We start from the raw sequence: 12022 nt of genomic DNA, 5'->3' as shown, positions 1-12022 counted from the left end.
TGTTTGAGGATCTCACCTTCAAGGACCACAACAGCGCCACTATCAATCTGCGAGGAAACTGATAGGATGGATAATGAGAACATTCAAGACAAGAGATGCCAAATCAATGATGATCCTTTTTAAATCACTTGTTCTCTCTAGGCTGGAATACTGCTGTACATTAACATACCCATTTAAGGCAGGTGAAAATGCAGAACTAGAGAATGTACAGAGAACCTTCACTACATGTGTAAGTTCTATCAAGCACCTTAACTACTGGGAACACTTGGAAGCACTTGGCTTGTACTCACTGGAACGCAGGCGAGAGATATATATCATAATCTACACCTAGAAAATCCTAGAGGAACTGGTCCCTAATCTGCACACAGAAATCACTCCCTACGAGCAAACAAGTATAAGATGGAAAATGCCCACAAAAGTAGGGGCGCCACTGGTACACTAAGGGAAAACACCATAAGTGTCCGCCCAAACTGTTCAACAGCCTCCCATCAAGATTAGGGAATTGCCAATAAACTCCTGGCTGCCTTCAAGAGAGCTTCGACAGATACTTCAAAGCTGCGCCGGATCAGCCGGGCTGTGGCTGTGACGCTGGATCAAAGGCGGCGGCCAGCAGTAACAGCTTCAGCTGGGATCAGGCCCTGATCCATCGGGAGGCCTGGTCATGGACCGGGCCGCGGGGGCGTTGATCCCCGGAATAACCTCCAGGTAACCTCCAGGTGACCCCAGAGGCTCAAGTTCAGGAAGAAAAAAAAGGAAAATTTGAGGAAATAAAGACAGAGTACAAAAAACTTCGATCACTCAGCTGAATTACGGCACAATGTGAGGGGCTTAGGAGTGATGATGTCAGAGGATCTCACTTTCAACCAGTGATGTCAGAGGATCTCACTTTCAACCAGTGATAATGTCAGATGATCTCACTTTCAACCAGTGATAATGTCAGATGATCTCACTTTCAACCAGTGATAATGTCAGAGGATCTCACTTTCAACCAGTGATAATGTCAGATGATCTCACTTTCAACCAGTGATAATGTCAGATGATCTCACTTTCAACCAGTGATAATGTCAGAGGATCTCACTTTCAACCAGTGATAATGTCAGAGGATCTCACTTTCAACCAGTGATGTCAGATGATCTCACTTTCAACCAGTAATAATGTCAGAGGATCTCACTTTCAACCAGTGATGTCAGATGATCTCACTTTCAACCAGTGATGTCAGATGATCTCACTTTCAACCAGTAATAATGTCAGAGGATCTCACTTTCAACCAGTGATGTCAGATGATCTCACTTTCAACCAGTGATAATGTCAGAGGATCTCACTTTCAACCAGTGATAATGTCAGATGATCTCACTTTCAACCAGTGATGTCAGATGATCTCACTTTCAACCAGTGATGTCAGATGATCTCACTTTCAACCAGGCATAATGTCAGTCATCCACCAACCATACTTCTCACCCCACTAACTGGCGAAACACTTAACCCACTAGTGAAACGTATGGCCCACTAATGGGCAAAACGTTTTTCAAACTATCTCCCCTGCTGACACACTAAACATTAGTGGAGTCTACCTGGGACTTGTTTCTCACAGGTCGTTGGCAAGTGATTGTGACCGGTTTCTCAAGGGTCAATGGTTAGCCACAGGTCACACGTTGAAAGACTTACAATTTAGATGGTGAAATAGCAGAATTCTAAAATAGCAGAATACTAAAATAGGATTCAAACATTCTGTATAATTTAACAAACATTATCTCTCGAGTCCACAGCAGGATTGGAACCTACACTGACGCCACTCAGCCAGAGTGGCGTCAGTACTATGTATTTTGAGGCAGAGTGAGTGAGAGTGTGCAGGTTTGAATCCTGTTGTGGACTGAGAGATAAGGTAAACAATTACTTGGATTAATAACATTTAATAGACTGGCAGAGGCGGGTCCCGGACCACGCCCCACACGGTCTTAAAGCAACGTTGACTGGAGGCGCGAGCGAGACCATCTCTCACCGGAAGCTGACTTCCGGTTAGTAGGGAAGGGAGAGAGAGGGGAATATGGAGGATAGAGGGAGAGGAATGGGGAGAAATGGAGATGGAAGAGTGGACTGGGTAGGTAGGGTATTGCCAGGAGCAGTGACTCGACCTACTGAACTACAAACAGGCAATATTTTCAACAGGACTGTTGTTGTTCCTACTGCTGCTGCTTTTGCTGTTGTTGTTGTTCCTATTGCTGCTGCTGCTGTTCCTATTGCTGCTGCTTCTGCTGCTGCTGTTGTTGTTGTTGTTCCTACTGCTGCTGCTGTTGTTGTTCCTACTGCTGCTGCTGTTGTTGTTGTTCCTATTGCTGCTGCTTCTGCTGCTGCTGTTGTTGTTGTTGTTCCTACTGCTGCTGCTGTTGTTGTTCCTATTGCTGCTGCTTCTATTGCTGCTGCTGTTGTTGTTGTTCCTACTGCTGCTTCGGTTGTTGTTCCTATTGCTGCTGCTTCTGCTGCTGTTGTTGTTGTTCCTACTGCTGCTTCTGTTGTTGTTGTTGTTCCTACTGCTGCTGCTGTTGTTGTTCCTATTGCTGCTGCTTCTGCTGTTGTTGTTGTTGTTGTTGTTGTTGTTCTTCCTACTGCTGCTGCTTCTGCTGTTCCTACTGCTTCTGCTGCTGCTGTTGTTGTTCCTATTGCTGCTGCTCCTGTTGTTGTTGTTCCTACTGCTGCTTCTGCTGTTGTTCCTATTGCTGCTGCTTCTGCTGTTGTTCCTATTGCTGCTGCTTCTGCTGCTGCTGTTGTTGTTCCTACTACTGCTTCTGTTGTTGTTGTTGTTCCAACTGCTGCTGCTGTTGTTGTTCCTATTGCTGCTGCTTCTGCTGCTGTTGTTGTTGTTCCTACTGCTGCTGCTTCTGCTGCTGTTGTTGTTGTTCCTACTGCTGCTTCTGTTGTTGTCGTTGTTCCAACTGCTGCTGCTGTTGTTTTTGTTCCTATTGCTGCTGCTTCTGCTGCTGTTGTTGTTCCTACTGCTGCTGCTGCTGTTCCTATTGCTGCTGCTTCTGTTGTTGTTGTTCCTACTGCTGCTTCTGTTGTTTTTGTTGTTGTTCCTACTGCTGCTGCTGTTGTTGTTGTTCCTGCTGCTGCTGCTGTTGTTGTTCCTACTGCTGCTGTTCCTATTGCTGCTGCTTCTGTTGTTGTTGTTGTTCCTACTACTGCTTCTGTTGTTGTTGTTGTTGTTCCTACTGCTTCTGCTGATGTTGTTCCTACTGCTTCTGCTGATGTTGTTGTTCCTACTGCTGCTGCTTCTGTTGTTGTTCCTACTGCTGCTGATTCTGTTGTTGTTGTTCCTACTGCTGCTGCTTCTGTTGTTGTTCTTGTTGTTCCTACTGCTGCTGCTTCTGTTGTTGTTGTTCCTACTGCTGCTGCTTCTGTTGTTGTTGTTCCTACTGCTGCTGCTGTTGTTGTTGTTCCTACTGCTGCTGCTTCTTTTGTTGTTGTTCCTACTGCTGCTGCTGCTTCTGTTGTTGTTGTTCCTACTGCTGCTTCTGTTGTTGTTGTTCCTACTGCTGCTTCTGTTGTTGTTGTTCCTACTGCTGCTGCTGCTGTTGTTGTTCCTACTGCTGCTGCTTCTGCTGTTGTTGTTCCTACTGCTGCTGCTTCTGCTATTGTTGCTGTTCCTACTGCTGCTGCTTCTGCTATTGTTGCTGTTCCTACTACTGCTGCTTCTGCTGTTGTTGCTGTTCCTACTGCTGCTGCTTCTGCTGTTGTTGTTCCTACTGCTGCTGCTTCTGCTGTTGTTGTTGTTCCTACTGCTGCTGCTTCTGTTGTTGTTGTTGTTGTTGTTCCTACTGCTGCTGCTTCTGTTGTTGTTGTTGTTGTTGTTCCTACTGCTGCTGCTTCTGTTGTTGTTGTTGTTGTTCCTACTGCTGCTGCTTCTGTTGTTGTTCCTACTGCTGCTGCTTCTGTTGTTGTTGTTCCTACTGCTGCTGCTTCTGTTGTTGTTGTTCCTACTGCTGCTGCTTCTGTTGTTGCTGTTCCTACTGCTGCTGCTTCTGTTGTTGTTGTTGTTGTTGTTGTTGTTCCTACTGCTGCTGCTGCTGTTGTTGCTGTTGTTCTTACTGTTGCTGCTTCTGTTGTTGTTGTTCCTACTGCTGCTGCTGCTTCTGTTGTTGTTGTTCCTACTGCTGCTGCTTCTGTTGTTGTTGTTGTTGTTGTTCCTACTGCTGCTGCTTCTGTTGTTGTTCCTACTGCTGCTGCTTCTGTTGTTGTTCCTACTACTGCTTCTGTTGTTATTGTTGTTGTTGTTGTTGTTGTTGTTGTTGTTCCTACTGCTGCTGCTGTTGTTGTTCCTATTGCTGCTGCTTCTGCTGCTGCTGTTGTTGTTGTTGTTGTTGTTCCTATTGTTGCTTCTGTTGTTGTTGTTCCTACTGCTGCTGTTGTTGTTGTTGTTGTTGTTCCTACTGTTGTTGTTGTTGTTCCTACTGATGCTGCTGTTGTTGTTCCTACTGCTGCTTCTGTTGTTGTTGTTGTTGTTCCTACTGATGTTTTTGTTCCTATTGCTGCTGCTTCTGCTGTTGTTGTTGTTCCTATTGCTGCTGCTTCTGCTGCTGCTGTTGTTGTTGTTCCTATTGCTGCTGCTTCTGCTGTTGTTGTTGTTCCTATTGCTGCTGCTTCTGCTGTTGTTCCTACTGCTGCTGTTCCTATTGCTGCTGCTTCTGTTGTTGTTGTTGTTCCTACTACTGCTTCTGTTGTTGTTGTTCCTACTACTGCTTCTGTTGTTTTTGTTGTTGTTCCTACTGCTGCTGCTGTTGTTGTTGTTCCTGCTGCTGCTGCTGCTGTTGTTGTTCCTACTGCTGCTGTTCCTATTGCTGCTGCTTCTGTTGTTGTTGTTGTTCCTACTACTGCTTCTGCTGTTGTTGTTCCTACTACTGCTTCTGTTGTTGTTGTTGTTGTTGTTCCTACTGCTTCTGCTGATGTTGTTGTTCCTACTGCTTCTGCTGATGTTGTTGTTCCTACTGCTGCTGCTTCTGTTGTTGTTCCAACTGCTGCTGATTCTGTTGTTGTTGTTCCTGCTGCTGCTGCTTCTGTTGTTGTTCTTGTTGTTCCTACTGCTGCTGCTTCTGTTGTTGTTCCTACTGCTGCTGCTTCTGTTGTTGTTGTTCCTACTGCTGCTGCTTCTGTTGTTGTTGTTCCTACTGCTGCTGCTGCTTCTGTTGTTGTTCCTACTGCTGCTTCTGTTGTTGTTGTTCCTACTGCTGCTGCTTCTGTTGTTGTTCCTACTGCTGCTGCTTCTGTTGTTGTTGTTCCTACTGCTGCTGCTTCTGTTGTTGTTGTTCCAACTGCTGCTTCTGCTGTTGTTGTTCCTACTGCTGCTGCTTCTGTTGTTGTTGTTGTTGTTCCTACTGCTGCTGCTTCTGTTGTTGTTGTTGTTGTTCCTACTGCTGCTGCTTCTGTTGTTGTTGTTCCTACTGCTGCTGCTTCTGTTGTTGTTGTTGTTGTTGTTCCTACTGCTGCTGCTTCTGTTGTTGTTGTTGTTGTTCCTACTGCTGCTGCTTCTGTTGTTGTTGTTGTTGTTGTTCCTACTGCTGCTGCTTCTGTTGTTGTTCCTACTGCTGCTGCTTCTGTTGTTGTTGTTCCTACTGCTGCTGCTTCTGTTGTTGTTGTTCCTACTGCTGCTGCTTCTGTTGTTGTTGCTGTTGTTCTTAATGCTGCTGCTTCTGTTGTTGTTGTTCCTACTGCTGTTGCTTCTGTTGTTGCTGTTCCTACTGCTGCTGCTTCTGTTGTTGCTGTTGTTGTTGTTCCTACTGCTGCTGCTGCTGTTGTTGTTCTTACTGTTGCTGCTTCTGTTGTTGTTGTTCCTACTGCTGCTGCTGCTTCTGTTGTTGTTGTTCCTACTGCTGCTGGTTCTGTTGTTGTTGTTGTTGTTGTTGTTCCTACTGCTGCTGCTTCTGTTGTTGTTGTTGTTGTTGTTGTTGTTGTTGTTCCTACTGCTGCTGCTTCTGCTGTTGTTGTTGTTCCTACTGCTGCTGCTTCTGTTGTTGTTCCTACTGCTGCTGCTTCTGTTGTTGTTCCTATTGATGCTGCTGCTGCTGTTGTTGTTGTTGTTGTTGTTATTGTTGCTGTTCCTAATGCTGCTGCTGTTGTTGTTCCTATTGCTGCTGCTTCTGCTGCTGCTGTTGTTGTTGTTGTTGTTGTTCCTATTGTTGCTTCTGTTGTTGTTCCTACTGCTGCTGTTGTTGTTGTTGTTGTTCCTACTGCTGTTGTTGTTGTTGTTGTTGTTCTTCCTACTGATGCTGCTGCTGTTGCTGTTGTTCCTACTGCTGATTCTGTTCTTGTTGTTGTTGTTCCTATTGTTGCTTCTGTTGTTGTTCCTACTGCTGCTGTTGTTGTTGTTGTTGTTCCTACTGTTGTTGTTGTTGTTGTTCCTACTGATGCTGCTGCTGTTGTTCCTACTGCTGCTGCTTCTGTTGTTGTTGTTGTTGTTCCTACTGATGTTTTTGTTCCTATTGCTGCTGCTTCTGCTGTTGTTGTTGTTCCTACTGCAGCTGCTGTTGTTGTTGTTGTTCCTACTGCTGCTGCTGTTGTTCCTACTGCTGCTGCTGCTGTTGTTGTTGATGCTCGTACTGCTGCTGCTTCTGCTGTTGTTGTTGTTGTTGTTCCTACTGCTGCTGCTTCTGTTGTTGTTGTTGTTGTTCCTACTGCTGCTGCTTCTGTTGTTGTTGTTCCTACTGCTGCTGCTTCTGTTGTTGTTCCTACTGCTGCTGCTTCTGTTGTTGTTGTTCCTACTGCTACTGCTTCTGTTGTTCCTACTGCTACTGCTTCTGTTGTTGTTGTTGTTCCTACTGCTACTGCTTCTGTTGTTGTTGTTGTTCCTACAGCTGCTGCTTCTGCTGTTGTTATTGTTGTCGTTCCTACTGTTGCTGCTTCTGTTGTTCTTGTTCCTACTGCTGCTGCTTCTGTTGTTGTTGTTCCTACTGCTGCTGCTCCTGTTCCTACTGCTGCTGCTTCTGCTGTTGTTATTGTTGTTGTTCCTACTGCTGCTGCTTCTGTTGTTGTTGTTCCTACTGCTGCTGCTTCTGTTGTTGTTGTTGTTCCTACTGCTGCTGCTTCTGCTGTTGTTGTTGTTCCTACTGCTGCTGTTGTTAGTTCCACCGGTTAACAGCTTCTGTTGCCAGCGTTGCTGTTCCTACTGGCCGCTGCTTCTGTTGTTGCTTGTTCCACTGCTGCCGTTTCCTGTTGTTGTTCACTGCCGCTTTGCGTTGTTGTTAAGGTTTATTGGTTGTTATTATTAGTTGTTGTTATTCCTACCGCTGCCGTTTCCTGTTGCTGTTGTTCCTACCGCTGCCAGTTTCTGTTGTTGTTGTTCCTACTGCTGCTTCTGCTGTTGTTGTTGCTGTTCCTACCGCCGTTGTTGCTGCTGTTGTTCTTACCGCTGCGCCTTCAAGGTTGCTGTTGCTGTTCCACCGCCGCCGCTTCTGCTGTTGTTGTTCCTACCGCTGCCGCTTCTGGGTTGTTGTTGTTGTTGGTTGTTGTTGGTTCCTACCGCCGCTAGCTTCTGCTGTTGTTGTTCCTACCGCTGCCGCTTCTGCTGTTGCTGTTCCTAAATGCTGCCGCTTCCGTTGCTGCTGCTGCTGTTCCCACCGCTGCTGTTGCTGTTGTTGTTCTTACCGCCTGCTCTGCTGTTGCTGTTGTTGTTCCCATCGCTGCCGCTTCCTGCTTTTGCTATGCTGTTCCTACCGCTGCTTCCGCTTGTTGCTGCTGTTGCGCTGTTAGTTCCACTGCCGCGCTTCCTGCTGTTGCTGTTGCTGTCCACTGCTGCTGCCTTTTCCAAGGTTCCCATTGCTGCCGTCTGTTCCATCGCTGCCGCTTCTGTTGCTTGCTGTTGTCTCACTGCCGCGCTTCCTGTTGTTGTCTCCACTGCTGCCGTTTCTGCTGTTGCTGTTCCTACCGCCGCGCTTCCGTTGTTGCTGTTGTTGTTGCTGTTGTTGTTCCTACCGCTGCCAGTTTCTGCTGCTGCTGTCTCACTGCCGCTTCTGCTGTTGTTGTTGTTCCTACCGCCGCTGTCTGCTAAGTGGCGTTTGTTGCTGTTCCGCCGCCGCTGCTCTGCTGTTCCTGTATTGCCGCGCTTCTAAGGTTGTTCCACTGCCGCTGCTTCTGCTGTTGTTGTTGTCTTACCGCCGCCGTTTCTGTTGTTGTTCCTACCGTTGCCGCTCTGCTGTTGCCGTTGTTGCTCTTACCGCCGTTTCTGCTGTTGCTGCTGTTGCTGTTGTTGTTCCTACTGTCGCCGCTGCTTCTGCTGTTGCTGCTAAGTTGCTGTTGTTCCTACCGCCGCTGCTGCTCTTCTAGCTGCTGCTGTTGTTGTCTTACCGCCGCTGCTTCCCCGCTGTTGTTGCCCTACCAGTTGCCGCCGCTTCTGCCGCTGCTGTCGTTGCTGTTGTTCCTACCGCCGCTAGCGCTGCAGTCTCTACTACAACTACTCATTGCCGCCGCCAGCACTACTACTACCGCTGCAGTAGTACTAATACACGCTGCAGTAGTACTACTACTACTATCGCCGGCAGCACCACTACCACGCTGGCAGTAGCACCACTACTACCGCCAAGGTGCAGTACCACCACCCCCGCCGGCAGCACCACTACACCACCACCGCCGGCAGACCACCTTAAAACCGCGGCGACCCCCACTACCACCACCGCGGCAGCCCATCCCAACCCCACCGCTGGCAGCCCCACCCACCGCGGCAGTCCCACTTACCGGGCAGCAATTACCAACCGCTGGCAGCACCACACCGCGGCAGTCCCATTTCACCCCCGCGGCGCCCCACACACCGCGGCGTCCCACACCCCGCGGCAGACACACCCCCGCTGGCATACACTACCCACTACTACCACGTTTCATACCACCACCCGCTGGCGTCCCCCTACCACTACAACCCCCGGGCAGATACCACACCACGCGGGTAATTCCAACCCCCGCCGGCAACACACACTACACCACCCCCGGCAGAAACACCCCCGCTGGCAGTACTACACTATACCCCCCGGCAGACTACAAACCCCACCCGGCAGTACTACTACTACCCGGCAGACCACCCCAAACTACCACCCTGGCAGAACCACACCACCCCGGAAACCCCACACACCCCACCCCCGGCAGAACCCCCAATACCCCCGCCGGCGCCAATCACCCCACCGCTGGCAGACCCCACACCACCACCGCCGGCAGCCCACATATCCCACCCCCGGCAGACCCCACTCCCACCACCGCGGCAGTACCCCCCACCCCCGGAAAACCCCCCAACCCCCCGGCAGCAACCCCACCGCGGCAGACCACCCACCGCGGCAGCCCCCACCGCGGCAGACCACACCACCGCGGCAGATATACCCCCGCCGGAAAACCCCCAAACCCCCGGCAGAAACCCCCACCCCCCGGGCAGCACCCCCACCACCGCCGGCGAAACCACCCCGCCAACCAACCGCCGGCGCCCCAACCACCCCCGGCGAACCCCACCGCGGCAGACACCACCATCCACCGCGGCGACCACCCCCACACCACCGCGGCAGTACACTACACACCACCCCCGGCAGACATATACCACCACGCTGGCATACACTTTACTACCACGCGGCAGTACTACCACCCACCGCGGCAGCACACCCCCAACCACCGCCGGCAGACCCCACCCCCACCACCGCGGCAGACCACACCACCACCCCGGCCCAACCACCACCACCACCCCCGGGGAACCACACCACCACCGCGGCAGCACCCCAAAATACCACCACCCCCGGGCAAACCAACCCCCACCGCTGGCGAAAACCCCCACCACCACCGCGGCATACTACCCCCCACCAAACCCACCCCGGGCAGTCCCACAACAACCCACCCCCGGCCCCCAAACACCCCCGCGGCAGTACCCCCCCATACCACCCCCGGCGCACCACACCCCACCCCGCGGCAGACACACACACCACCGCGGCGCCCCTACACTACCACCCCCGGCAGCCCTACCAAACCACCGCCGGCGATACCATTTTTAACCGCCGGCAGACCATCTCCACCCCGCGGGCAGTTACCTTTTACCACCGCCGGCGCCCCACTACTGTCGCCACCGCTGGCAGTACTCACTTACTGCCACCGCTGGCAGTTACCATACCCACCGCTGGCAGTACTACTACTATCCGCCACCGCCGGCGATCCCACCATAACCCCCGCCGGCAGTACTCATTTACCACCACCGCTGGCAGTTACTACACTACCACCGCTGGCAGTACTACTACTACACCACCGCGGGCCCAGTATTACTACTACTACTCCCCGGGCAGCACTACTACCCCCCGGCAATTTACTACCTACCACCGCTGGCAGCACTACTACCACCACGCGGCAGTACCACCACTACTACCACCGCTGGCGCACTACCACACCACTACCACCGCTGGCAGTATACTACCCCCGCTGGCAGCACTACCACCATTCCGCCGCAGCACTCACCTACCACCACCCCCGGCAGTACTACTACTACTCCCACCCCCGGCAGCACCACTACCACCACCCCCGGCAGAATCCCAATACCACCGCCGGCAGTCCCAAACCCACACCACCCCCGGCAGACCATACTACTACCACCGTTTGGCAACTACCACTACCGCCACCCCCGGCAGTACCCCCACTATCAGCCACCGCCGGCACACCATACCACGCCACCGCCGGCAGTACCACCATACCGCCACCCCCGGCAGCCCCACCCCCACCACCACCGCCGGCAGACCATACCACACCACCGCCGGCAGCACCACTCACCACCACCCCCGGCAGCATTCCCACACTCCCCACCCCCGGCAGACCACCACCCCCACCCCCGCAGCACCACCACCACCGCTGGCAGAATTTACCACCATACCACGCCGGGACAACCCCCACCACCCCCGGCAGACCCCCACCCTACCACCACCGCTGGCAGACTCCCACCCCCGCTGGCAGCACACACACCCCGCTGGCAGCCCCAAACACACCACCGCCGGCAGGCACTACCAACACTACCCCCGGCAGCACTATACCACTCGGCCGGCAGCACTACCACTACACTACCACGGCAGACCACACACTACCACCACCGGCAGCCCCACCACCACCACCACCACCGCCGGAAAGAACTCCCACCACCGCTGGCAGCATACCCCCACCACGCGGCGCACCACCACTACCCCCACCCCCGGCAGACCCCACTACCCCCGGCAGCACCCCCACCCCCACCGCGGCAGCCCCCACCCACCACCGCCGGCAGCACCACACCACCACACCGCCGGCAGCACCACCACCACCCACCCCCGGCAGACCACCACCACTACCACCGCCGGCAGCACTACCCCCACCACCACCGCCGGCAGCACCCCCACCCCACCACCGCCGGGCAGACCCCCACCACCACCACCCCCGGCGCACCACCCCCACCGCTGGCAGCACCACCCTACCCCCGGCAGTACCACACCACCGCCGGCAGCACCATACCCCCGCCGGCAGACACTACCACCGCCGGCAGCATCATCACCACCCCCGGCAGACTACCACCACCCCCGGCAGCAACCACTACCACCGCTGGCAATATACACCGGCCGGCAGACTACTCACTACCGCTGGCAGCACCAACCACCGCCGGCAGCATACCACCACCGCCGGCAGCACTACCCCCACCGCCGGCAGCACCACCACCACCGCCGGCAGCACACCACCACCGCTGGCAGCACCACTACCACCGCCGGCAGACCACCACCACCGCTTCGCGCAACACCACCACCACCACCGCCGGCAGCCCCACACATCACCACCACCGCTGGCAGACCACCCCCACCACCACCGCGCAGCACCACCACCATTACCACCCCCGGCAGACACCATTTCCCACCACCCCCGGCGCACCACACCACCACCGCCGGCAGTACTACCATACCACCCGCGGCAGTACTACCACACCGCCGGGCAGACACCACCACCGCTGGCAGACACTACCACCGCGGAGCACCACCACCGCCGGCAGAAAACCCCCACCCCCGGCAAA

General features: G+C 53.2%; 1 protein-coding gene across 7 annotated transcripts in view; it reads right to left on the bottom strand.

The window, feature by feature from the left end:
- Positions 1–12022, bottom strand: part of LOC128703690 (serine-rich adhesin for platelets-like) — a 616714-nt gene that overhangs the window by 196644 nt on the left and 408048 nt on the right. The window lies entirely within an intron of this gene.

This window comes from Cherax quadricarinatus, chromosome 76 (genome assembly GCF_038502225.1).
Source record: "Cherax quadricarinatus isolate ZL_2023a chromosome 76, ASM3850222v1, whole genome shotgun sequence".
Taxonomy (NCBI): domain Eukaryota; kingdom Metazoa; phylum Arthropoda; class Malacostraca; order Decapoda; family Parastacidae; genus Cherax; species Cherax quadricarinatus.
The sequence above is the reverse complement of the archived record's forward strand: the minus strand, read 5'-3'. Positions and strand labels throughout refer to the sequence as shown.